Genomic DNA, 27,408 nt, shown 5'->3' with positions numbered 1-27,408 from the left:
TATACACCTCCAAAGTCATGTGGCCAGCATGACTGCATGGAATGCCATTACCTTCCCACTGGAGCGGTACCTATTGATCTACTCACATTTGCATGTTTTCGAACTGCTAGGTTGGCAGAAGCTGGAGCTAACAGAGGGCGCTCACTCCGCTCCCCGGGTTTGAACCTGAGACCTTTCGGTCTGCAAGTTCAGCAGCTCAGCACTTTAACACACTGAGCCACCGGAGGCTCCACATGAATGTTGAACTAAGATTAAATTACTAAAATAGCTTTCTTGTATCCATAGGGGAAGGGGGGTTTACCCCAAGTAAGCAATTCATGGGCCAGACCTAAATGGTGCCCATGACATAGATAAAGCGTGAAAAGTTCCTTTTGGACTACAACTCCAAACAAGGCATTTTGAATTTGCAGCCAAAACTGGGGATTTTTCCAAGAAAGGATGCTAACTAACTCTTCTGTAATAAATTGAGCACTTTTGCTTATATATAGAATATAGAATCAATGTAAATATTAGAGTAGAGGTATAACATGTTTTTATTGCTAATTCCAGTACAGAAAGCAGGTTGCTGGTTCTGCTGAAGCCTTTGCCTCACTCTTTCGCATGGCACATGACTATGGTGCAAGCACATATGGCACAAAACATCAGTTCTGAAAATCTTTCATTATATTCCACCCTGCATTAAAAGTAATGAGAGGTTATTCTCTGCCCCCTCTTATACTGTGGTGTATTGCCAACAAAGCATATCTGCTCTCCGTAAATTCCATTGCATTTTAAGAAGGGTAACTTAAGACTATATAAAAGCTGGACATACATTTTCAAAGGAAAAAATGTGTGTGGTTGAATGCTTATTTTTCATGTTACATTTGTATGCCCTCTATATTTTTTTCATGTGGTTAATATCACTCAACCATGGCTGATATTTTAGTAGTTCAACTTCATGTTATTTTTATACAAAATATCCCCTTGAGGTAATCTCAATCTTTCCCAACCTCAAACTGAATTGAATAATAAGAACCAGTCTATTGAATTAAACTGCATATGCTAAATGTTATCATTGGCACAAAGATCAATTTTCCCTGGGCAAAAATTAACAATTTAAGCTGCTTTACAGCTACTGTTGCTTGTCTGTGGAAAGGAACATGTGAAAGGTAATGGGGCGAAATCCATCTGCCCAGAAATATCCTGAAAATAGTAGAATTCAGCTAGCTTGAAACAATCAGTAAAGGAGACTCGTCTTTCATAAACATTATCCAAGGCATAGTTGAAACCAATTCCAGAATTCTGCAAGTATTCTAATCGTCGTCATCGTCTCACTTGTTCAGTCGCTTCCGACTCTTTGTGACTTCATGGACCAGTCCATGCCAGAGCTCCCTGTCGGCTGTCACAGTCCTCAGTTCCTTCAAGGTCGAGCCAGTCACTTCAAGGATACTGTCCATCCATCTCGCCCTTGGTCAGGCCCTCTTCCTTTTTCCTTCCATTTTCCCCAGCATCATGATCTTCTCCAAGCTTTCCTGTCTTCTCATGATGTGGCCAGAATACTTCAACTTTGCCTCTAATATCCTTCCCTCCAGTGAGCAGTCGGGCATTATTTCCTGGAGGATGGATTGGTTGGATCTTCTTGTGGTCCAAGGCACTCTCAGGATTTTCTTCCAGCACCAAAGTTCAAAAGCGTCTATCTTCTTTCGCTCAGCCTTCCTTATGGTCCAGCTCTCGCAATCTTAGGTTACTATGGGGAATACCATTGCTAAGTATTCTAATGTAGACCCAAATTCCACCTTGGTGAGAAAGACGTTACCTCTGTACCCACCAAGAAGTCAGTGACATAAAAATAATGCTCCACCAAAGGATCTTGACCCTCTTCCCATTTTGCCATGGTGCAACCAACTTATTCCTCACTGTAGCATGCTCACACAGCCAGTTACTGCACAAGGCAATGTATGGGATAGAGGAGAAGTATCCAGCAGTGATTCTATATGTGGAAGAAGACAGAAAATACTATCCTCTCAAATCTTCAGTAGGAAAACATCAGTATGCTGGATATTCATAAGGATGGTGTCTTTCTTTTTTGGCTGTAGAACCATAGCCAGATACCTCCACCCATGTCTTTCCTCCTCAAAACACTGATGAGGGAACAACTCTGGCTTCAATAGGTTCAGTTGGGCAAGGAGAGACTACAAGAAAGTATGAATGACTCCTTGTACAGCAAGAGGTATTGTACAGCCCCAAAGCTACATATGCAGGCATTATTCAAATATTACTAATTGAATTTCTGAATGTAGATTCTCTTTCCCACCCCGCCCCCCAAATAAAATAGAAATCACAGATTCTGCAGACATTGCATCTGAGATTCTCTGGAATGTCTTCCATCCAGGGCTAACCCTACTTAGCTTCCAAGATCGGATAGGACTTTGTACCTTCAGGGTATGCACTAAATCTAATTCTTCAACAACAAGGCTGCTGTAACAGTGAAGTTTCTTGATAATATAATAGCTATATAGTAATAATAAATAATAAAACTTTATTTATATACCGCCCTATCTCCCAGAAGGGACTCAGGGCGGTTTCCAATCATAAAAACAACAAGTACATTACATAACAGCATAATAACACATTATTAAAACAAGGTAAAAACTATACAATTAAATAAGCAATAAATAACACAACAACCTTGATCAAGGGGATGGGGACTGTAGACCAAGTATATTAACATAAATCCTATAGTCTCAGATGTTAGCATCTGTACTTCTCATTGGTCATTTAGGGTGAACACTTCCCAGTTCCACAGGATTTTGCTTGAATGTCATTGGAGTGGCAGTGATTGGAATCACTAGCAAGACGGTGAATTGACTTGAACAGGCAACTCAGTGAGCCCATCTTCAGGGATTATTCAGTCTGAAGACTCAAGTTTATCAAGTAGAATATCTTTTCCAGACTACCATCTTGCAAGCATGCTAAGAATGCATCCACTTTTCAGGATCTTTTCATTCAAGCCCTTGGGGAAAAGACTTGTCATGCTCTAGTACTGAGCATGAACTCTGTCATAGCTAATGAATGCATTGGCTATCAACAGCCTACTCTAGGGTTTACTAAAAGCCTTACACAAGTTCACTCAGGCAGGTGGCAAAAAGTTCCAAAAAGACCAGAGTGCATGAAATACCTGTCATTCAAAGTCTTTCATTTCCATGGGATGGACACACCTCTGAACCCATGATAAGCGAGTACCTGGGCTCAGGCTATAGCTGCTCCATGTCAATCTGCACAGCACAGAGATGTTAGGGATCAGTTTGGAATCACTATCAGATTTGTCCAGCAAACCTATTGAACACTTTTCCCAGAGTCATTTTCAATAGGCAAAATAAAGGCAATTAGGGGGCATTTTGAACTTTTTCAGGGAAGGCTATTGATTACAGATGATTTTCTAGCACATTGAAGCAAATATTTCAAATCTTCTCAAAGTTGGATATCTGAATCAAAGTGCACCTACCCATTACACCCAGCATGATGTCACCTCAAAATTAGGCAGAAAATTTGGTTTAAATGCTGAAACCAAAGATGTAATGAAAACCAGCCAAGGCTATAATTCAGACAAATCTGCAACTAGTTCTGGGCTTCCAGGGACTTTATTGAGCTCGCCAACTCCTCAACCCTGGAACCACATGCATCAACCACACATGGGAGGGTTATTTAGAAACATGGCTGGTTCTGAAAAAACAGATTGTGTTGCAGACTAATTCTATTTCTTAGAAGAGACTGGAGAATGATATAAAAGCATTTTTCAAGCATTTAGGAAACCCACATTACTATGCTAATTTGATCATGGCCAAATCTGAAGATAATTGGTCCCAGGCTGATTTCCCAACCAGAAGTTCAAAGATCAAAATTGGGTCCCAACTGGTGCCTTGAAAATATGTCAATTTCCAGTCTATAGGCCAGAAAGAGCTGAATTGGAATTTACTGCTATTTAAACAGTAAAAAAATATATTTACTGTATATAACCCACAATATTAACATGGAGGCATGAGAGAAGCCTCCCACAAGGATGATAAAACATCAAACATCCTGGTGTCCCCTGGGCAATGTCCTTGCAGACAGCCAATACTCTCACACCAGAAGTGACTTGCAGTTTCTCACGTTGCTCCTGACATGAAAAAAACTTGTAAAAATAACCAATATATTTTAGGCTTCCAGTCCACATACCATAAGCCATACTCTTCAAAAGAAATGTTTTATTGTTAGAGGAGAGGAATCAATTGATGCTACTACATTTGCAGAGTCTTCATGTTGGATTTCCATAGATGCTATGTCTCCCAAAAAGGTGACAGTACAAAATATTCTCATATGATAAACAATCACATAGATGCTTCTTAGTGGATAAATGTTTCATCAACAAAAGTACCTAAATAGACTAATAAACATAAACAATATTAACCAAGGTAATCAAATTTTTTCACTTGTGATTATACTTATGATCATTTTTAATGTATAATTATTTCCCTTAACACCTTAGGCTTGACTTAGAAAGCATCTGCCCCAGACAGCAGAATTTGAAAAGGCGGCAAATTGTTCATTATTTCATCGCATATATTTGTGCATTCTTCTGCCTGAGGGGGTTTTGGAATGTTCTGCCTTAGGTGCCGAAATAACATGGTTGACTTTGGGTATTTTGTACCTTGATATGTAGGTGGCACAGTTAATTGCTTCACTGCACACAGCAAACGTCTTGATGCAGCCCTTGTCAAGCTGGCTCATTTTTTCCCCCTGCTGAGTTTATGATACAATTTTAGTGGCACTATAAAAGTATCCATTCAAACTTGTCATATATGAATTTCACCAGTGCTGGATGTTGGCTTCTATGTCAGTACTATTATTCTGCTCTGGGTTGTAGTCTGAATTTTAGAAGAGCAGTCAATGGTCCTGAATCTATATTGGGAATAGGGTCCTGGCTCCTTTAAAGTTCAGACTAAAACTCAGAACAGAGTTCCTTCCCTACTAGACATGAACTGATTCTTTTTAAAAACATGTCAAGCTGCTTTTAAAAAATTTAGTCACGTCAACAGCTGCAAGTTTGTGGCAGGCATTTTTTTTCCAATTTTGTACAGACATGCAATGTCCGCTGACATTTCTCTGTTTAATTGCAATTTAAATTGTGGGGTATTTCATTAGATCTCAGAATGGATTAGTATGCTCCATTAACTTTGTAGTTACATATTTAAAAGGTTTAACCCTTTAGTTTAAATCACATCTTGCATGAATCTTAGGCTACTAAAGAGTTTCTTCAGCTTAGTATCAGTGCTGTCAATGCTACATCCTCTCAAAGGACAGCAGTTTAAGGAGGAGCTAACAACACAGAACCTACTCACTCGCCCACCCCACAAAGAACTGCATTTTTTGGCTTTATACAGGGACTGAGGTTAGTATGGTCTATTGTTCTTTTTTAAAATGGCTGAGATAACTAACTATGCTATGTTGGATAACTGTTTTTATTTGTTTCGATTGTTTTAATGTAGATGTTTTACCAGTTGTATGTTTTTAAGGTATTGAATTGTTGCCAATATGTGAAGCCACTCTGCGTCCCCTTCGGGATTGAGAAGGGCAGGGTACAAATATGGTAAATAAATAATAAATAAATGTATGTTATTTACACAATCATATTTTAATTCATTTCCACTGTTCTACTGTCCTTACTGATATACAGTAGAGTCTCACTTATGCAACACTCACTTATCCAAGGTTCTGGATTATCCAAGCCATTTTTGTAGTCAATGTTTTCAATACATTGTGATATTTTGGTGCTAGATTCGTAAATACAGTAATTACTACATAGCATTGCTGCCTATTGAACTACTTTTTCTGTCAAATTTGTTGTATACATGATGTTTTGGTGTTTAATCTGTAAAGTCATAACCTAATTTGATGTGTAATAGGCTTTTCCTTAATCCCTCCTTATTATCCAACATATTCACTTATCCAACATTCTGCCGGCCCGTTTATGTTGGATAAGTGAGACTCTACTGTAGACACTAAACACATAAACACACACACACACACATGTATTATGTTTTCTTTTGGAGGGTCAATGTAATTATATATGACTGTAAAAATGGCATGGGACACATGCGGTCTTCTAGATGTAGCTGAACTGCAACTGCCATCGTCCCTTACCATGGCTATGAAGTAGGACTGGTGGGAGTTGTGTGCTGTAAAATATTCAGACACCTGTGCCTCAGACATCCTCTTCATTTTATATCCACAGCAGCTAAAGAAATGAAGTGTTTAATTGAATGCAATTTTCTTTAGTAAAAAAAACTCTAGTTGCATGGGACTACATCCATTAGTAATAGTAGAAGTAGTATTAGTATGATTATTATCATATTCATTTGTATCACACCTTTTTCCCACAACTAGAATTCAAAGTGACTTGTAATTATTAAAGCAAGCACCTGACAAATCATAATAGTTACTCCCGTCTGTCAGCTTTAGCTCCCCATGAGGGAAAATGAGAGAAGCCTCCCACAGGATGGTAAAACATCAAAACACCCGGGCATCCCCTGGGCAATGTCCTTGCAGACAGCCAATTCTCTCACACCAGAAGTGACTTGCAGTTTCTCAAGTCACTCCTGACACCTACCTATTGTTAACTATCTACAGAATTAAATCTATTTAAAACATGTATATTAAGATGCAAGAATAAAACACAATAAAATATTATTTAAAAGTCTCAAGCACACTTGATGAGGATGAGAGAGAGAGAGAGAGAGAGAGGATCATCTCTGTGGCTGCCCATAGACCTTGCAACTCCCATCTTGGGGAGGCCAGAATGGCCCCCTTCCTCTCTCCCTGTCTTCTGTTGCCCCAGGCAAAGACCTTTTTCCTCTGGCAAGTTCTAAGATGGAAAGTTTTTGTAGGATGGAGTTTCCTTGTTTTGGACTAAATTGTTTTAATAACTTTTTACCTTTTAATGTTTTTATCTTTTAAAATAAAGTTTTAAGCTATTTTTATATTAACAAAATGTAATCCTATTTTAACATTCATTAATTGTAATTTTTGCATTTTGAAATTTTGAAATTTTATTTTCATACATTTATGCCATAAGAGATGGGGGAAAGGCCAAGGAAAGTTGATTATGGAGTTTTATTTATTTATTTTATTTATTTGAGTCTTTCTCTGAAGACCCAAGGCGGTTTACAGCAGCAATTACACACAATATAAAAGTAACCATCAAATAAAAGTCCATCAAATAAATCCCTCACCATCCTAATGGACATAAAATTATCATTTAATAATAAACCAGTAAAATTCCCAATAAGCTAAAGTAGTAGAAATAATTAAAATGATTAAAATGCAGCTCCAGGCTCCTGTCAACATTAGTAACATAGGAAGGGTTTGAGGTTCTTTCTAAAGGGCACTGGTGGCTCAGTGTGTTAAAGCGCTGAGCTGCTGAACTTGCAGACCGAAAGGTCCCAGGTTCAAATCCCGGGAGCGGAATGTGCACCCGCTGTTAGCCCCAGCTCCTGCCAACCTAGCAGTTCGAAAACATGCAAATGTGAGTAGATCAGTAGGTACCGCTCAGGTGGGAAGGTAACAGCGCTCCATGCAGTCATGCCAGTCACATGACCTGGAGGTGTCTACGGACAACGCCGGCTCTTCGGCTTAGAAATGGAGATGAGCACCAACCCCCAGAGTCGGTCACGACTGGACTTAATGTCAGGGGAAACCTTTACCTTTATCTTTACCTAAAGGACAGAAGGGTGTGGGCTGCCCTGATCAATACTGGCAAAGTGTTCCAGAGTTTGGGTGCCACACCTACAAAGGAGCCGTCTCTAGCCACTTTTAGATGCAGTTTGTCCCTGAGCTGAGTGGAGAGGAGCGTTTCGCTGCTTGACCTTAGGAGTCTAGCCGGCGTATATAGGTAGGACACACTGTTTCAAGTATCCCAGACCGAAACCATGTAGGGCTTTATAGGTTAAATTGGGTCCAGAAGCAAGTTGGGAGCCAGTGGAGCTGCCTCAGCAGGGGGATAGTGTGCTCCCTGAAGCCAGCTCCAGGAAGCAGTGACTGCCGCATACTGGACCAATTGCAGCTTCTGAATACTCTTTAAGGGCAGTCCCATGTAGGGTACATTGCAATAGTCCAACCGGGATGTAATCAGTGCGTGTACTTCCGTGGCCAGGTCAAATTTCTCCAGAAACAGGTGCAGCTGGTGCACAAGGTTTAGTTGTGCAAAGGCAGCCGTGGTCACCACTGTCACTTGGGCTTCCAGATTTAAGGCGTAGTCCAGGACTGCCCCCCAGACTGTGGACCTGAGATTTCAGGGGGAGTGTAACCCCATCCAGCTCGAGTTGTAACTCTATCTATGTTTTGTTAGTAAGTTAAGTCTATCCATAAGTCTAATGTACATCCAAGAATGAGGAAGGGGAGGGTATTGTTATGCACACCCTGTTTTCCCCAAAATAAGACCTATCTTAAAAATAAGACCTACCATGATTTTTTAGTATTTCTGAGGATGTTTGAAATATAAGCCCTATTTCAAAAATAAGCCCTTTTAAAAAGTCAATTTGGAAAAATAAGACTGCCCCTGAAAACAAGCCCTAACACATCCTTTGGATCAACAATTAATATAAGACTCTGTCTGATTTTGAGGAAAACTGGGTATTTCAACCTCAGCTTGTGATGAAGTTCTTTACGCAACCACCCTGTTTTCTCCAGGAATTGTTTGTAATTGTGCTTTCACTATCTCACCTTTACGAAACTTCCATGTTTTGTGAACTCCTTTCCCTTTGATCATTTTGAGTTCATCTTTTCACCTTCCATGCTTTATATATTATTGTAAAGACAGCTGAACCCATAGTTCATCCCCTCCAGCTGGTTCCTTATTGATTTTTCCTATCCATTGCTGGGTTCATGAATCACCATTCCAGTTTCTCCTGCATCATTAATTCTGTTTTCCCTAGTATTTTTTTCCCCTTGTCCTCCAAAATACTGTCTTCCCTCCTCCGCAGGATTCACTTTATCCCGCTTGAGCAGACTTTCCATAATAATAATAATAATAATAATAATAATAATAATAATAATAATAATAATAATTGGAAACAATAGACATTGACAAAATCACCATCTGCCAACTGCAAAAGGCCACCCTACTGGGATCTGCACACATCATCAGAAAATACATCACACAGTCCTAGACACTTGGGAAGTGTTCGACTTGTGGTTTTGCGAAACGAAATCCAGCATATCTATCTTGTTTGCTGTGCCATACAACGTTGTTGTGTTGATAATAATAATAATAATAATAATAATAATAATAATAATGAAAAAAACCGCATTCACATCAATAGTAAAGTGCAATCATGCCAAAAGGAAAGCACCCCGTCCAGCACAGGCTGAAGTCTCTGTTCATTGATTTGCCTTTCAAAGAACGAATAGTAATTTTGTCTTATTTGGATTAAACTTTGATTTGTTCATCCTCAAGCAGCCCATTACTACTAACAGACACTGTTTTAAAATGGAAACCATTTTTGTGAATTTCTGGAAAAGGAAAAACAAAGTTACATGTCATCAGCAGACATGTAACACCTTGGCCAATAGTTTCATGTATGTGTTAAATATCAATGGAGAAAGAGCAAAAACTGAAGGGATTCCACAAGCCAATGGCCAAGATATTAATCAAAAATTCCCTTGCATCATCTTGTGCTTTCCACTCCAGAAAGGAATGGAGCCACTGTATAATAATGCCTCTCTGATCTACTCCAGTGAGGTGCAGCAGAACCAACAAATCACATTTCTGCATCCATCCACTTCTCAATATAGTTATTTACCAATGCGATCAAAGTCATCTCTGTCTCAGAACCAGGCTAAAGCCAGATTAAAATGGGTCTAAGTTTACCACTTCATCCAGGAACTGTTGAAGCTGACAGACCAGCGCCTTACCCAAAAATGAGATATTGGAAACTTGCAAGAAATTGTGCTGGGATTTAGGGAAGGGCTTTTTCTGATAGAACCTTAATACGTTCCTCTTTTAGACATGTTGGTACCCTTCCGTCTCTCCTTGACTCACCCAGCTCATTGATTCAGTCATGTCAGTTTTTTTTCCATGTGGCAGACATGTGATGCCTTTCACCTCTCTAATGATCCTGTCTGTATCTCCAAAATGTACAGGTTGAAAATTATCAATTTCCTCTGTCCATGCTGGAGCCAAAGTTACATCCATAGAATTATGTCAACTATACCATCCAAATTAGAATTGCCCATATTAAGTGATGATGTTATTTTTATATTGCTGCTGCAGTCTCCCCCACCAATGAAGTCGACTGAATTTTACTTGGTGGTTGATTGATATTATTAACTCTTGTTTTATTGACTTACTGTGTTTCATTTTTTGTATATTGTTCAATGTATTTATGCTGTTGTTTTTGTAAATTGTGCTAGTCGGGCCTTGCCCCATGTAAGCCGCCCCGAGTCCCCGTGGGGAGATGGTGGCGGGGTATAAATAAAGTATTATTATTATTATTATTATTATTATTATTATTATTATTATTAACAAAAGACTGGGCAAATTGCTGTTAAATGGTTGGAATTTTTTCTTCATAACCCAGTGCTTCTCAACCTGTGGGTCCCCAAATGTTTTGGACTTCAACTCCCAGAAATCCTAAGAGCTGGTAAACTGGCTGGGATTTCTGGGAGTTGTGGGCCAAAACACGTGGGGAACCACAGGTTGAGAACCACTGTCATAGATCAATGCAAAGAGGGGGAGGACTTGAACTTCTATTTTCTCAAATTTGTGCTGGTTTAATCCAATTTCAGTATTGAAGTACAGAGCATATAATAAGACAATAGATCTATAGTCATGTATCTTGTATGCACACGTTATTCAAGATATGCATTCAAGATACACATCAGAGTGAGGAGCAATCTGTTTCTCCAGGTGTTGCAGAATGTCAATTCTTATCCTTTCTCACCATGAACTATACTTGCTAGCACTGCTGGGGTTTGTAGGCAAACAACATCTGGAGGGTCAGATGAGGCCTACCATGATATACAAAATAAGAGAACTGCGTATGTGTGTGTATGTGTATGTATGTGTATACAGGCATACATCAGTGTCTCTGATGACCAAGTCCTAAAGAGGATATAGGGAGCTTAATATACGATATGTGAAGATTTAAATATTCCTGGTGAGATTTTATTTTCTTTCCCCATTTTTCTTTTCTGTTTTTAACAACCACATCACATTATATAACAAATTTCTTTTGAATGCTTTTTTCAGAAGCAAATTTCTAGACATCATGGACCGGCTCTCTCTTGAGAACAACAAATCCAATGGCCACCTTGGCTGAGGAAAACCTGGAGTGCAGTGGACAGGAAGGCACAGCCGTGCGGCCTCCCTGAGCTGCCTGAGCCTGGGGAGTGCACAGTGGCTGTGGGGACATGATACCGGATCCAGCATAAGCATCCAGGATGGATGTCCCTACTGTCATAATATAGGGAAAGATCAGAATCCTGGAGCAGGATACAGACCTTCCCCTGTTATTTTTTGAACCCAGGGTGTGGCCACAGTAATCTTATACCAGGTTAAATCACATTAGCTTACATGCTTTGTGTGAACGCATGCAGGCTAATGTGAATTTCTATTTCATTATTTAGCAGTGTACATGCACCCTAGGTTTAATCATTGGAGTCAGGCTTTTAAACCTAAGGTGTAGAATTTATTTTTGTAATTTGTTTGCCTCATCTTTTCTGCCTCACCTTTTTTCCAACTTGGTAGCACAAAACACAGTTGGAACAAAGTACAGAAAAAAACCAATCATAATAATACAAAAAAAGGAAGAGAAATGGTTAAAAATTAAATAAACTCACAATTTATTTAAAACATTTAACGCATAAGCATGAAAATGGAAGTGCAGCATCTCCAACAATTAAAATTACCAATTATAGACAGATGCCCATTTAATAATAATTGTCTTTGCCTCCAGGTGGAAGAACAGAGAGGGGGGCAGCCCGGTCTTCTACAGGAAGGAGTATAGTAAATACCCTTTGTTACTTGCATTATGGTTGTACCGTAGTTTTGGAAAGCTGCCACAATTTCTTTTTTATTTTGTGACTTTAGCTGCAATTCTGCAGTCTGCTGAGACAATTAATTCACTACATGTACTCACTGAACTTAATGGAGTTATTTCGGAGTAGACACATCTATAGGATAGTGTGAACATTTCCATTGTTTTCCATTGTGATTTCAATGAATGATTCCTGGTAGATGTAGTATAGAAGCAAAATGCATTTTCAGGGTGGAGGAGTTGTATCTCAGTATTTGTTGTTAAAAAGGGAGTTTGTAGGGTCAAATGATGGCGAAGAAAGAGGGAGTGATGCCCATGTCCTTTGTAGTCCTTCCAAAAAACCCAAACTGGATTTAAGGATGCTTAGAAACCTTTTGGAGCTACATATCGCTGAGTGAGGAGGGTTGTAGTGGCCATTTCAAAAACAGAGTTTAGGCATCCAAAGAAAAGAGGAGGCAATATTCCCAAGGGAATGCAAACATAGCAAATGTAAAATATCTAGATTTTCTCTGCAATACTAGAAATTTGGAGATTGGAGGAAAATTCAATGAGGAGATAGAATTCTGATTTGCAGGGGCAGTGGCCTAATTTTGTGTATGTCCCCAGTAGCGAAAGTAAAGCATTAGACTGGATTTAGTTCTGTATATTTTGAATCCAGTAACAGAATATTTAGTCATTTGCAGATCTTCCGCTTTCCTATTTTAGGTCCATTCAGTGAAAGTGTCAAGAAAAAACTCAACAACCAGTTCTTTTATATTTTTAAGGGAGAAAAATGATGAACTTGTCACTCTTGGAACTGCTTTTTTCATCTTTTCTATGAACAGAAAAATATTTTCCTATTGAATTATACTTCTTTAAGTCTGGTAAAAGGCATCTGCAGTACAGAGATGAAATCAGAGATCATTTTAAAAGCTCTGAATAATAGCCATGAACAGCAACAGTATTTAACATTCTAACCCCCCTTGAATACATACATCCCATTATCAAACAAGTGTCCTTGGAAACACATTTATATTTATTTATTTTCACATAAACATGTTTGGATTCTTACTGAATAAGGGCAGTGGGATAAACCATTTTTAAATGTGTGTGTGTGTACACACACACATACATACATACACATAATGGGGGAGCAAGAGTGAGAGAAAGGGGCCATTGGACTACAACTCTAAAGACTATGGTTCAATTCCCTGCTCAACCATGAAAACCCAGTGGGTTTTCTCTCAGGCCCCTTTAACCCTTTCTATACAACCATATAATCCAGTTTTTGAATCTAGACTATCTGCTTTGGACTGAGTTATATAGCAGTGTAGACTTATATAATCCAGTTCAAAGCAGATAATTTGGATACAGATATTGCAGTGTAGATCCAGCCTTAGAGTCACTATAAGTTATTAATGACTTGAAGACACAGAGCAACAACATACAAAAAGCACACACATATATTACTGAGAAAGCTCAAAACAAAAAGGTTTAGGTGACAAACGTATTTTGAAAAAAAAGAGTATTTTAGCAATTTACCTAGTCATTAACATCCAGAGAAAAGGTTATATGAATGTAAGCTGACACATAACATATTTTTATGGTGAGGTATGGAAACCAAGTACTATTATGTAAGTTAGGAATCTTGGATATGTCTGCTTAGAAGTAATGTTATTGAGTTCAATGAAACTTATTTGCAGGTAAGTATGTAAAGGGATGTTGCTGAAGATGCTCCAACCATCCTGTGCATTCTCACATCAGAGAAAGTCACACTGAAATAGACTGGAGCCAGAATCTGCTCTTTGTTGGTTGCATGCAAAAAATAAAATAAAAAAAACAAACAAACCATTGCTCTTAGATATATACACTTGTAGATTCTTAGTGAAGTATCACTGCAGTGTCTGACAAATACACCAGATTTAGTAGCACTAAGGTAAAAAAAAACTATACCAAATGTATGTAAATAATCCACAATATTTATTTATGCAAAGATGCAAAACTGAAGAGGGCAAAACTTAATCACACGATGATTTTAGATGCAGATCACTTTAATTTGATGATTAAGAATAGTAACAAACAACAGGTTCACATTTGGTTATGTTTTTGATGGCATCAATTTTGGAAAGTTTGTTGATTCATAAAATAGAATGAATGGAATGTAGTTTCTGACACATTAAACTGTCAAATGAAGAAAGGTCTGATGCTAAAACGAATATGGACAAGTAAACAAGTTTAATGTTTCTGTCCCTGTCAAACATTCACCATGTTAAGAATGCTGAATAACAGTGAAATTAAAGAAATTTCTTGCTATGAATTAAAGGACCATGTTCAATATAATCAGCAATGCCCTCTACTTAAATCTATGTTTTCATGCGATTGTAGCTGGTGGGGTTTAAGCTGAATTTGAATATTACTACTGCAATTTTTTAAAGAAATTCAAAACAGACTTTATTTCCAGTGGTCATTTACCTGGAAGTGTCTTCTTAGGCAATTCAGCTTCTTTTTCTTAAAAGAGATGCATTAGCATTTATTATTGAAACAATTGAGATTATAAGAGAGAAAGAAACCATTTCACCATACAGAGAACATTTCACCACCTTAAATGTTTGAATAAAGACACTTTGGTTAAGTCTCACAGACCCAGTACAAATACACATTATACATAAATACTTACTCTTTGCTATGATGGGATTTGCTTCCACATAAAATACTATAATTTAGGATTGGAGAATCAAGGAATAAGATGTTAAAACCACAGATTGGCTGTTGTCTCTTCTTTTTCCAGATTATGATTTCTCTTTACAATTAAAGAATCATTAGGCAATTGTACATTTTAGGTCCTTACATTCCCAAACCCAATATCCTGTATTGATAAACATTGGGAAGGAACTGAAGCCATCATTGGACTGCAGCCTTAGTTTGCATTTCTGAAACAAGTGACTCGGGTATAAACCTCAATAGTTTTAAAATTTAAATGGGACAGATCTCCTTCTTATCCGTCCATTTTGACCCTTCTTTTAAAACATGTTCCAGTTAATCTACTTGCCTCTCAGCACTGAAGCAGAACAGTAAGCCTGAATTTGCATCCCTTGAAAGCATCTTTCCAAGTCAACAAGTTGACTTCATAAAGGAAAGCCGATTTAAGCCCCAATTGAATGGAGCGTATACTTCTCTCCAAGTATGTTTCGGTGGGACTATTAAAATTCTTTTCATGTATCATACTATTTTTTTATACACACCAATGAAGTCATGTTCCCTCCAATAAATCTATTTATGACTTATATCCTGGGACTTGCTTGACAGTTTATTGCTTTTTATCCTTGAATTTTGTTTACTTTTTAAAACATTTATGAAAAACCCAATTGGCAAGGCCCATCTTCTCTGACCCTCCACAAATATAATTCTACATCCTGTTTTGCATCATTGTCACATTTCTTACATATTTACATTTAACATTATAAAACATATACCATTTTTAATATTATACCCATCCCAAGTAATTCTATCATCTCTTCTATGTGGAGTTGGTTTTCAAAATCCTTCTGAACGAATTTGACAAGAATAAAAAAAAACATGTTGAGCATATGCATTATTTTGCTATAGAATGCATTTGTCCAAGCCCTGTTCCAAAGTGATATAATAAATTTTATAGTTTTGATCTGTCCATAATTTTCTACTCCTTGCCAACAATGTGCTGCCATCTATAACTCATTTTTCTTTTCTTTTTTAGATTTGATTCCAATTGGAAAGAAACTCTAAATAAATGTGTGTGTGGATGTTTTTCTTAAAACATAGAATAATGTTTTCTTTCCAACAACTTTATATACATTTGAATCCTAAACAATTACAACACAAAATGTATTGAAGCAAAACAGTGTTCTAATGTCCCAGCAACGATTCAAATAAATCAATATGAGTCCCCTTAATTTGCATTTTTATCTATATAATTTTCTGCCCAACAATACAAACCAATCCCTTCCCTCCCCACACACACCCATGACATCAATTTCTGTTCTTAGAAATGGAGAAAGGAGAAATCAACATGTAATTTAGACAGTTACCAAATTACCAAAAAATGGTGCCGCAAGTCTTAATGAGAGACCCCATTAACAATTTTTTTCTCCCTGACTGCAGACCCCGTTGAAATACCTTGGACACCTTGTTAGCACAGAATGAGGTGTTCAATCAAGAGACTGGGAATTGGAAGAACCAGGGCACAGTTTCTGAGTGGTGATTACAAGGGCATGAGTACGAGTGCCAAAGTGGCAGTCTTCGACGCGGCAGGAAGCTGAGCAACCTTGAAGTCTACATTTGTAAATCAGCCTGGATGATTATAAAAGTCACGAGCACAGAGAACATATGAAACAATTATTTTCACCATTCTTTCACTGTTTTAATTCAGTCTCAACAAGGGCACAATGCTAGTAAAAACCACTGTACTTTGTAAATTTTTGTAATTGACTTCAGAGTTTCAAACTGGCATGTAAAGAACATTAAAATAGAAATTCAACCAAGAATCATAATTTCCAGATGATGAAATGGCTTTCATTGTCATAATAGTATCATGTTCTGATGTTTGTGAAATCACTTTTGGGACACAGGACCTGTAACCTTCTTCCACCCTTCTTTTTCAGTTCCTACTTTCCAAAATATTTGAGGTAGAGCAAGGACTTTAACTTACAAATTTAAGTATAAGTTTTGACATGCAAGATATACAGTAATAAGTTATATACTTGCATGAGAGAAAGTTTCAGAATAATTGGAAAGTATATTATGGATATGATATACATTCACAACACCTCTATCTATTTCTCCTCAAAAACAGGTCCCAGTGGAATTTAATGACAGGAAGGAGTATAGAACTTCAGCCTTAACTAAGTATAATGAAAAGTTAAGAAACCTTTCAATGAAACATATAAATTAAAGGGATTTTACCACTTTGAAATGTAAAACAAAATATAAAATAGTATTTATTTATTTATTGGATTTATTCCCCACTTTTCTCCCAGAATGGGATTAATTAGAGCAATAACTCTTTGTGGCAACAAAATTAAATGGAGGGCATTGAAAATTAAGATGTATGCATCTTTTCATTTTTATGTATTATTATCTTTATTTATCTATTGTACTAACCATAATTCTTGATCCTAAATATTCTATTTGGAGGTGCATTTGACTAAAAATCAATAATATGAGTAATTTTTTAATATCATGTATTTAGGACAAAATGTGGAAAGCTTGCCAAATATCTTTAATGCAATACATATTGTGAATGCTCTCATACCTTTTCCATCATGTGTTACTAAAATATTGCTTTTTAAAAATACAACATTGAAATTTTCATTGCATATATTCCTCATTTAATAAATATATCTAGAGGAAATACGTTCTGTTAAAGTCCACTGTCTGTCTATATAGGTATAATTATCAGAGACATGACAATTACAATTGTGCTCTCTTTATTTATAAAACTCACTTTAAAAGTATTTTTCTCAGTGCAAGAGCAATGACAGTTTATTATGAAATATATTTGAAGAGTGTCGCTTTTTCAGTGTTCAGTTCACATGGTTTCATCATTTTATTTCATAACCTGCATCTTCAGGGGGAAATGAAACAAATCTGTTTTGTTGATTTATACCAGCTTGTGCATTTAATGTTGATTGGAGGGCTATCACAACCATGTATCTAACTCTTGATGGATTGTAATGGAAGACTTTTAATAAATAATCAGTAACATTTAATAATGCACTAGGTACTCAGAGTACAAGAGAACGCTGCACTTTGCATATACAATCAATCACACAAACCCAATTTCATTTCCTTAGCTGTGCTAGTAAGGGACTCACTTTCTCTCTCTTTGTAGTTTGTTGTAATCGTTAGTACTGTAAATAAAGCAAAGCAAAAGTGATGTCTCATTTGATAATTCTGCATACCTTTCAAATTACTGTTTAGTCTTCCAAAGCCCCAAAACAAAAGGATGAATGGACAGTACTAGGTTTTAAAGATACTTTTCCATAAGCCTTGCTTGGACGGCTTTAATTTGTCACCACTTTTCCAAATGTAGAGGGCGCTGTTGATCATGTATTTTGCAACAGTTTTCACATGAGAAGTGTGTGTGCAGAGAAGCTCACATTTGTTTAATAGCTTGATGTTTACATTTTAAAAGTTCCCCATACATGGAGAACAAGAACATTTTATATTCTCTTTTATTTGAGGGCATTATGGAAATAGATTCTTTATTCCCCACAAAGGACTGCTGGGTTGCAAACAATCACTGTCAAAGTTAAATGTCAATGTTTCCATATAAAACTCCTTTGGCAGAGATTGATAACTCAGCTTCGAGTTCCTTGTGTTCCAAAAGTTATAGGAAAAATAGTTTCATTTTGAGATTTTTGTACAAAATAAAAGTTTAAGAATAAATGAAACACACACACACATCCAGCTATTCTGAAAACGACATGCCATTCTGCACATGCATTTATACTAAGAATGCTTTTCTCTTAGTTTTCAGCACACTTTGCAAGCACACAACAGTGTGCAAGATCACATCTCAAGGGACATCTTTTCAAGCATTGCACAGCAAGCCTTATAAACGTCACCACCGCAATTTGAAAAATTCAGTAAAAACTTAAATTTGTGTATTTTTTTTCATATGGATTTAATCTCAATAAAAGCAACTCTCCCATGTAATACATGCAATCAGCATTGTATACTATTTATTTCATGCACGGAAATTCATATGTTAGATGCGATATGCCTGTTTTAAAAAATTATTCAGCAGTACTGCATGTATTTGAAATAAAAGTTTGATAATTGCAAATACTGTATTTCCTCACTGTGTATTTTTACCTTAGATATTTTGTCTCAACTTAAAACTTTTGAAGTAACTTAAAGTTGGTAATGCCATGTGCATTTCTTAAAAAAATTACTTCCAATCAGAACACTATCATACAACCTTTTAAACTTTCCTCCCTGTACCAATAATCCAACACAAATTTAAGTGGATCTGCCCAGTGAAATCAATAGCTTCAAACTTACTGTATGTTTACCAGGTAGCAAACACACTGAATGAGATTGCTTCTCAGTAAAAATATATAGGATTGGACTTTTAAGTCTGTATTACCTTTACTTCTACTAAAAATTCTATAGAATGGCAATCAGGAGGACTGGGACAAAAACTCATAATGAAGTTTGAAATCATGGGTTTTAATCCTGCCTCAGAAGTGTGGAGAAAGATGCTTTGTGGGAAAATAAGGAGAGGGGAGGAATCTTGAACACAAGAAAAAATGCAAGATAAGATGTGAAATATGTATTACTTGCAAAAGTAAATATCCTATGTTTTGCCAGCATCAGGATATGTATACCTTGTATAGTCATATCTCCTTCTCAATGTACTCGTTTGAATAAAGCTTCTAACATTGTTGGGGATTTAACCCTTGTTTGCTCATACTCATTTGCTCACAAAAGATGATCTAGCATAGAGCGATACATTGCTGTTTCTTCCTCCCATGTCTATTGAATTCTGCAAATTTTATATCCTTCTTGTTAGTAAATGAAACGATAGAGTTATTTGATTGAGAGTGTTGGGCTGAATTTTATTTTATAAAATATGTAACCAGATTATTTCTGAAATAAGAAGAGAGATATCTTGGTACAGAATAAACTACAATTGTTCTTCTTAAAATGCCTTTTCTGTCCCCACCCCAACATCATTTAATTGAAGTCATACTTTTTCTAGCAACAAGGACACTTAACTAGATGAAGAAATATGCAGTGCTAGCTTTTGTTCAGATGGGGAATTATTCCAGAATTTTGTTGCTGTTTTTGTTTTAACCTGGAAAAGAGGCTTAATGTAACAAAGCAGCAGTTAGAGTTTATGAAGATCATACCCTTTTGGACCCAGTCACCCCAAGCTCTGGCTGCTTTGGATGCTGAGATGCATTTGGCCCTGTCTTGATGTCAAATCACTGCCATCAAAACAATGGTTCATATTACAGGAAAATCTTGTGCAAATGAGCCATAATGGAAGTGAATGACAATCTCCTAAGACTATGCGGCAGGATTCGCCTTTGATCTGAAATACTGTTAATCTTTTTCAAACATAACACTAAGTACACTTGGCAAATCCTGTAAGAGAGAGTTCTCATATAGTGCAGGCCTGCAGAACTGAGAGCCGTTAAGTGAAATATGTGCCAATCAAGAGTCCCATATTAGCTACACAATTCTGTGCACTTCTGGGCATTGTTCGTTTTTGTTCCTTTGTGGCGTGTGGGATGGGGTGCAGTGGGGGACTGTTTGCAGCCCAGTTAAACAATACGTTTAATCAATCATTAGACATTTGTTATTGCATGCAGAATACTTGCTCACAGGCTTATTTAATTAAAGTGTTGCTTGAATTTACAATATTAAGAGTGGCCTTTCAAAACTACTTTGTTTCAAATTGGACTCGTTCATCCAAGCTTTAGGAATCTGTCCAGATTGCAGTTTTATTGTCACTGTAGACTTAGAATAAATTACCCAAATTAAGTACATGAATATTCTCCATTGTTAATCAAAATATGATGCAAGAACATAGACTTTATGAATGATGTTCAAAGCAAAGTTCTGCAGTGCTCCATTTTGTTTGGTGTGAAAGAGAGTGGAAAGGAAGTCTATTTTTACTGTGTTTTTAGAGTCAAATCACACCTCGTGCATATGCAGACAAATATGTACAGCATTATGTAGACAAATGCAAAAAGGGTAAATCATATTGATTCAGTGCTAGTCGGAAATATGTCTCTTTCAGTTGTGTGTGCTGCTTTTGAAGTACTGTCTAAAATCAACCCCGGGCTTCAAAGAGAGGGGATTATAGCCTTTATCCAGCAATTAATATGGTTGAAACTCAGAATGTCAGCACCTGACAACTATACAGGCTGGGCAGTGGCTTGGTAGGGGTCCAGTCCCCCTGAAGAATTGGAATTTACAATAAAATTAGTGCATAAATAGATTGAAATATATTTTGCAGGGAGGAGGGGAAAAGAACATACCATTTCTAATGTCTAACGACCTGTCTCTATTTTGACATGAAGGGGAGGAAAAAAATGGTGGTGTCCCTTGACCTTTAACCTGCCTTATCCACCTAGATCATTTTAATCTCCCACCAACTGTTAAGCAGAAAGAGTGCTATTAAAGAGAAAGCTATTCCTTTTGCCTTCTTACATAGATCAGATGACAACCTTCCCAAGTCCCTCCTCTTTGCCAGAGTTCAAGGGTTCACAAATGGTCAGAATATCAAGAAAGCAAACACCAGCAGGATGCAGCAAAAAAGAGTTTAAACATTTTCTTATTCAGAGTAGATGAAGTGGTAGATAGTCAGACCTAGGGACAGATAGAGATAGATAGATAGAGATAGAGCATAGATTGAAATAGATCTGAGATGTTTTTCTATGTATGTACATTATAATATACATCTGTTTAAAATGTATTTTTGGCTATTTTCAAAAATATATAGCAATAGTTTCAATCTTTCAAGAATGTGGTGGATATGGATGCATGCATGCATGTATGCCTAGCCTTAGAGTCTACTGACTGAAATTAATGGAACTTGCATCAGTCAGAACTAACAAAAGTCCTATCATCAGTTTCCATAAATCCACTCTATATATGGCTAAGTCTGGATCCAACCCAATGACAGGATCCAATGAATCCACTGACAATCATTGCCCTGTTTTTCAGAGATACTTTCCCAATATGCAGGGAAAACAGATGGTAGCAATAAAACAGGACTCACCCATTACACTTTGCAAATATTAAATGACCCAAAGAACAGAAGCATGTGCACACACAAGAGCCAAATAATTTATCTACTAGCTAAGCTCTTATCTCATCTGCAGCAAAAGTATGAAAACATTCTTAAAAGTTAACATATCATGTGGGACCCTTTTTACAGTATTGTATCTTTGTGAAGAATTGACTTTACACAATATGTGTTTCTTTGCACATTTTCCACTGGTTTTCAAGAAAGCATTTATGGTGTGTGTGTGTGTCATAGGTTGAAACACTCACTAAAATGATGACTGAAATGATACATGTAAAGAACCATGTTTAACTGATAAAAACCCAAAAGTAAAAGCAAAACCTTTGCACTAATGGAAGTAGAAGGTCTGAACATGCATAACTTAAATCAAAGGTGATGCTTTGCAACTGCAGTTTCTGATTCATCATAAATAATGAACAATAATAATTAAAAAATATTTTATTTGGTTTGTATTTGAGGGACTCTTGTGTCAGACAGAGCTCATTAATAGGATCCATACATCACAAAAATAAATGCAGGTTCTTTTCTCGACTTTTCACGTGCAATGGGGATATTATTTGGGATCTAAAGAGGAGAGAAGCATTCACAAAAGAGAGATACTCGTGCAGCCAGACCTTTGCTTGCTGTTTTTGGTACAGCACTTTTTCTAGCAGAAGAGACAAACCACACTTAAAAAACAAAAGGTTTCCTTTTAGACAACAGCCCAAAAGTAAAGCTTTACCTGAGCGTATACTGAAATCTAAGGGTGCAGCTACACTGGGCAGTTTAGTGCAATGCAAATGTGCCCCGGAGCAGTCCCAAAACTGGGGCCATTGTTCACACAGCCCTAGGGAGTACATCAACTCCTTTGTGGCAGTGCACATCTTACCTCCTCCATATCATTGCTACCATTCCTATCTAGCCACAGAACGTCCAAGAAAAAAAATAGGGAACATCACCTGACAGTGTGAGTACCTCGACTGTACTGAGATCAGAATGGGGCACCCATGTAACCAGAAAAAAGGAGAGGAGAGCAGCACCTCCTTCATACTAGTCATGCTGACACTCTCTTCTGATGTTAACAGAAACATCTGTGATGGCCAGCAGCTCACAATTCAACAAAAATCCATACCTGATGAGTGCAGGGAAAGGTTGCTGGTGCAGGAGTCTAGACTGGAGAGCAGATTAGGCTGGATCAGACACGATCTAGCTGACCACACTACCCCAAAGCCATGAGATATTCTAGATCTTCTTGCAAACTCCTGAGTATTTATCCAACTTTGCCTGAAGTGGGACAAAGTCAGTCTAAACCACAGCAAAAAACTGGAATAACACCAGTGCTGCAGCATCTGCATTGGCTTCCAACTGATTACCATGGTCTATATAAGATGCTAGTTCTGACCTTTAAAACTCTTTACGGCCAGGGCCCATCGTACCTTAGGGACCGTCTCTCCTTCTCCCATCATCGGAGGTTGCAATGACCATCCCAACGAGACTTACTTTATGTACCGGGTCCTAAAGAAGTGCACTTGGAAAGGACCAGGCGCAGAGCTTTTTCTATTTCTGCCCCTGCCTTATGGAATGCCTTGCCACCCTATATGAGAGCCATGCGTGAGTTAGGGCCTTTTACCCTAGCACTCAAGACCTGGCTCTTTACTAGAGCTTTTAATCTATGCTAATTTTATTAATATTTGTATGTATGTATTTTTATCCTTTACAATTTTGTCTTGTAAATCGCCCAGAGCATCGTGGATGGAGGGTGATTAATAAGTAATTAAATGATGATGATGATGATGATGATAATGATGATGATGATGAATACTCACCAGAAGTACGTGTGCATCACTTTCCATTCGAGGTGAGTCCTAAGTTTTTTGACAGTGTAGACAAGCTCTCAAACTGTATGAGTAGAATTCCTTTGGACAATAGCACTTTCCTGCTGTCTCCCAATGGAGAGTCTCCCCTGGCCCCAAGGATCCCCTGAAATAGGGATATTAAATGGGAACTCAACTGGAAAGAAAGCACTAACAAGAATATAGAGGCTGTTTTAAAGGAGAGATTTGGATCTGCACTTATCACATAGATCCCAATCTTTTCCATCCAGATGTTTCTGGTACATTGTAAAGGAGAAAACATTGAATAAGGATGCAAACTCTTATTGTTGTGGTTCTGCCAATATCTAAGTTTTAACTAATACATATCCAATATACACTACCAGTTAAAATACATGAAGTCCTGGCTATTAAGGCTAGAAGGATAAGGACTGTATTTCCTGTATCTACAGTGTTTACATGATTGCAGTTTGACTTTCCTTGGAAAATACCTATACCTCACACAGCCTTTAACTGAATATGAGCAACCTGTTAGAACTAACTCGAGGCTGGAATTCTGCTGGTGACACACACCTCCATATATCTTTCTATGCAGCAACTCAACTCATAGTTATTTCTCAGCTATACCATCTGCCTCCCTACTGCATTGGCCACACCCCATGGGTATTCAGTGACTGAGGAGTGGGTGGGTGAATGTGGTCAAGACTCTAGCCAGACAAATTAACTTCCCAGAAATTCTCTGAAGGTTCAAGAGGGAACTGTTGTATTGATGCACCCAGCTTCTAAAACACATCTAGAAATTTCCTGCCCATTTTTACTCTCCTTCAGTCACTTAATGGTCTGGAGGAGGAGACTCCCAGGCATCAGGGAAGGGGCAGTTATGACCTATAAACCCATATGTATCTTATGCCCAGGCTCTGACAGACTGTGGCTGGATCTATACTGCCATATAATCCAGTTCAAAGCAGATAATCTGGGATCAGATTCTGGATCAGAAGTGTAAAAGTGGTCTGTATGAACTGGCCTGTATCCTGAGATCCACAGGAGAGATCCTTCTCTCAGTGTCACCACCTTCACAGGTACAATTGATGGATCATGAAAGCCATTCTTCCATCATCATCATCATCATCATCATCATCATCATCATCATCATCATCACCACCACTATCATCTTTATTTATACCCCACCTTTCTCCTTGTGGGGACTCAATATCTAATGACAATTTAAAACAAAGCAAATACAAAAATTTTAAAAATAATAAAATATCGGTGTGTGGGTATAAAGTAAAAATATGTCAAAACCAGCATTTTGAATTGTGCCTGGAAATGGGTTGACTGCCAGTGGTGCTGTTGCAACAGAGGAGTTGTACGCTCCTGTATCCAGTCCCAGTTAGCAATCTGGCAGTGGCTGCTCCTTCTATATGGCTGCCTCGAGACTTTGGAACTCCCTCCCAAGGAAAGTTAGAATGGTCCCTCTCTTGCTGTCCTTCCATTAGCAGGCAAAGTATTATTGTTGTTGCGGTTGTTGTTGTTGTTGTTGTTGTTGTTATATACACAACAAGATTAGTACACAGCAAGCATGATCACTATGCTGGCTGTTGTATTGGATCACACGTCTGACACTTCCCAAGTTTCTAGGACTATGTGATGTATCAGTGAATAATGCATGCACATCTGAATAGGGTGGCCTTTTGCAGTGGACAGATGGTAATTTGGCAGCACTGATGGTTTTCAAGTACTGGCCAAGGTCTTTAGGCACTGCACCCAGAGTGCCAATCACCACTGGGACCATCTTTACTGGCTTGTGCCAGAGTCTTTGCAGTTCAATCTTTAAATCCTCATATTATGCATGCGTTCCAATTGTTTCTCGTCAATCCTGCTGTCACCTGGGTTTGCACCATTGAAGAGCCATGCTTTGTTTTTCAGGGGTATTGTGTTCCAAAACTCTGTCAGTCTGAATTCAGAAGTCCCAGAGTAGTTTTCCATGTTCATTTTCTTATTTCTTCCTCTTCCTCTTCCTCTTCCTCTTCCTCTTCCTTTTCCTTTTCCTCTTCCTCTTCCTCTTCCTCCTCCTCCTCTTCTTCTTCTTCTTCTTCTTTTTCTTCTTCTTCTACATGAAACCGCTGGGAGAGGTCATCCGGAGTTTTGGAGGGCGTTGCCATCTCTACGCAGATGACACGCAAATCCACTACTCCTTTCCATCTGAATCCAAGGAAGCCCCTCGGATGCTGAACCAGTGCCTGGCCGCTGTGGCGGACTGGATGAGGAGGAACAAGCTGAGGATCAATCCTGACAAGACAGAGGCCCTCCTGGTCAGTCGCGCGTCGGATCGGGGTATTGGGTGGCAACCTGTCCTGGACGGGGTTGCACTCCCCCTGAAATCACAGGTCCGCAGTTTGGGGGTCCTTCTGGACTCAGCGCTGACGCTTGAGGCTCAGGTGTCGGCGGTGGCCGGGAGGGCCTTCGCACAACTCAAACTTGTGCGCCAACTGCGACCATACCTCGTGAAGTCTGACTTGACCACGGTGGTGCATGCCTTAGTTACCTCTAGACTGGACTACTGTAATGCGCTCTACGTGGGGCTTCCCTTGAAGACGGCCCGGAAACTACAATTGGTTCAGCGCTCGGCGGCCAGATTAATTACAGGGGCGAGCTACAGGGAGAGATCTACTCCCCTGTTCAAGGAGCTCCACTGGCTGCCGTTCACCTTCCGGTCCCAATTCAAGGTGAATACCATCATTTATAAGGCCCTAAACGGTTTGGGACCCACCTACCTTCGTGACCGTATCTCCTATTATAAACCTATTCGATCCCTCCGCTCATCCGGGGTGGCCCTTCTTTCGCCACTGCCTCTATCCCAGGCCCGTCTAGTGGGAACGAGAGAGAGGGCCTTTTCTGCTGTGGCCCCCCGACTGTGGAATTCATTGCCCTCTGAGATCAGGCAAGCCCCCACCTTATTGGCTTTTAAGAAAGATCTAAAAACATGGCTTTTTCGATGTGCCTTCGGGGAGTAAATGTTATATACCTCTTGATTACTCCCCTTGGATTTTATCCTTTGGACTGTTTGGACTGTTCCATCTTATACCCCTGTTCTCTTTATTTATATGCCTCTCTCTCCCGAGTTTTTAATTAAATGTTCATGTGGCCCGCCCTGTCTGCTCTGATTTGTGTTGTAATGTATATGATTATTTTTGTACTATTATATTGTGTTATGATATATTGTTTTATTTTGTTATATTGTATGGTGTCTGGGCATGGCCCCATGTAAGCCGCCCCGAGTCCCCATTGGGGAGATGGTGGCGGGTTATAAATAAAGTTTTATTATTATTATTATTATTATTATTATTATTATTATTATTATTATTATTCTTTTTCTTCTTCTTCTGACAAGCTCTTAGAAGTCTTTTAGCAAAAGGACTTCTTTAAAATGTACTGTGTACTTTTTAAAACATTTCTGGAGTACATGTTTTTAATATGGTTTATAGTTTAATTTGATTTTAATATTGGTTTTAAAATATCTTAATTGTAATCTTTTCCATGAGTAAAGCACCCTGAGTCCCAGTCTTGGGAAAATGTCAAAATACAAAGACATAACCATAGCAAAATCAATAGCAGCAACACAACAAAAAGTGAACAAGGAAAAAGGGAAGCTACAGACTGTCTGGCAAAGCTTTGCCGTCTGTCTGGCTAATACAGGATCTCAACCTGAATGCAACAGATCCAAGTCAAGATTTAATAGAGTGTATAATAGCTACTATGAAAGAGT

General features: G+C 38.2%; 1 long non-coding RNA gene across 2 annotated transcripts in view; it reads left to right on the top strand.

Annotated features, from left to right (window-relative positions):
• Positions 1 to 18,857, top strand: part of LOC134297866 (uncharacterized) — a 94,353-nt gene extending 75,496 nt beyond the window's left edge. For both annotated transcript variants that reach the window (XR_010004756.1, XR_010004755.1), the window contains exon 2: positions 16,170 to 18,857. This is a non-coding gene — a long non-coding RNA (uncharacterized LOC134297866). The remainder of the gene's footprint in view (positions 1 to 16,169) is intronic.
• The last annotated feature ends 8,551 nt before the right edge of the window (positions 18,858 to 27,408 follow it).

Source organism: Anolis carolinensis, chromosome 3, assembly GCF_035594765.1.
Source record: "Anolis carolinensis isolate JA03-04 chromosome 3, rAnoCar3.1.pri, whole genome shotgun sequence".
In the NCBI taxonomy this organism is placed as follows: Eukaryota; Metazoa; Chordata; class Lepidosauria; order Squamata; family Dactyloidae; genus Anolis; species Anolis carolinensis.
The sequence above is the reverse complement of the archived record's forward strand: the minus strand, read 5'-3'. Positions and strand labels throughout refer to the sequence as shown.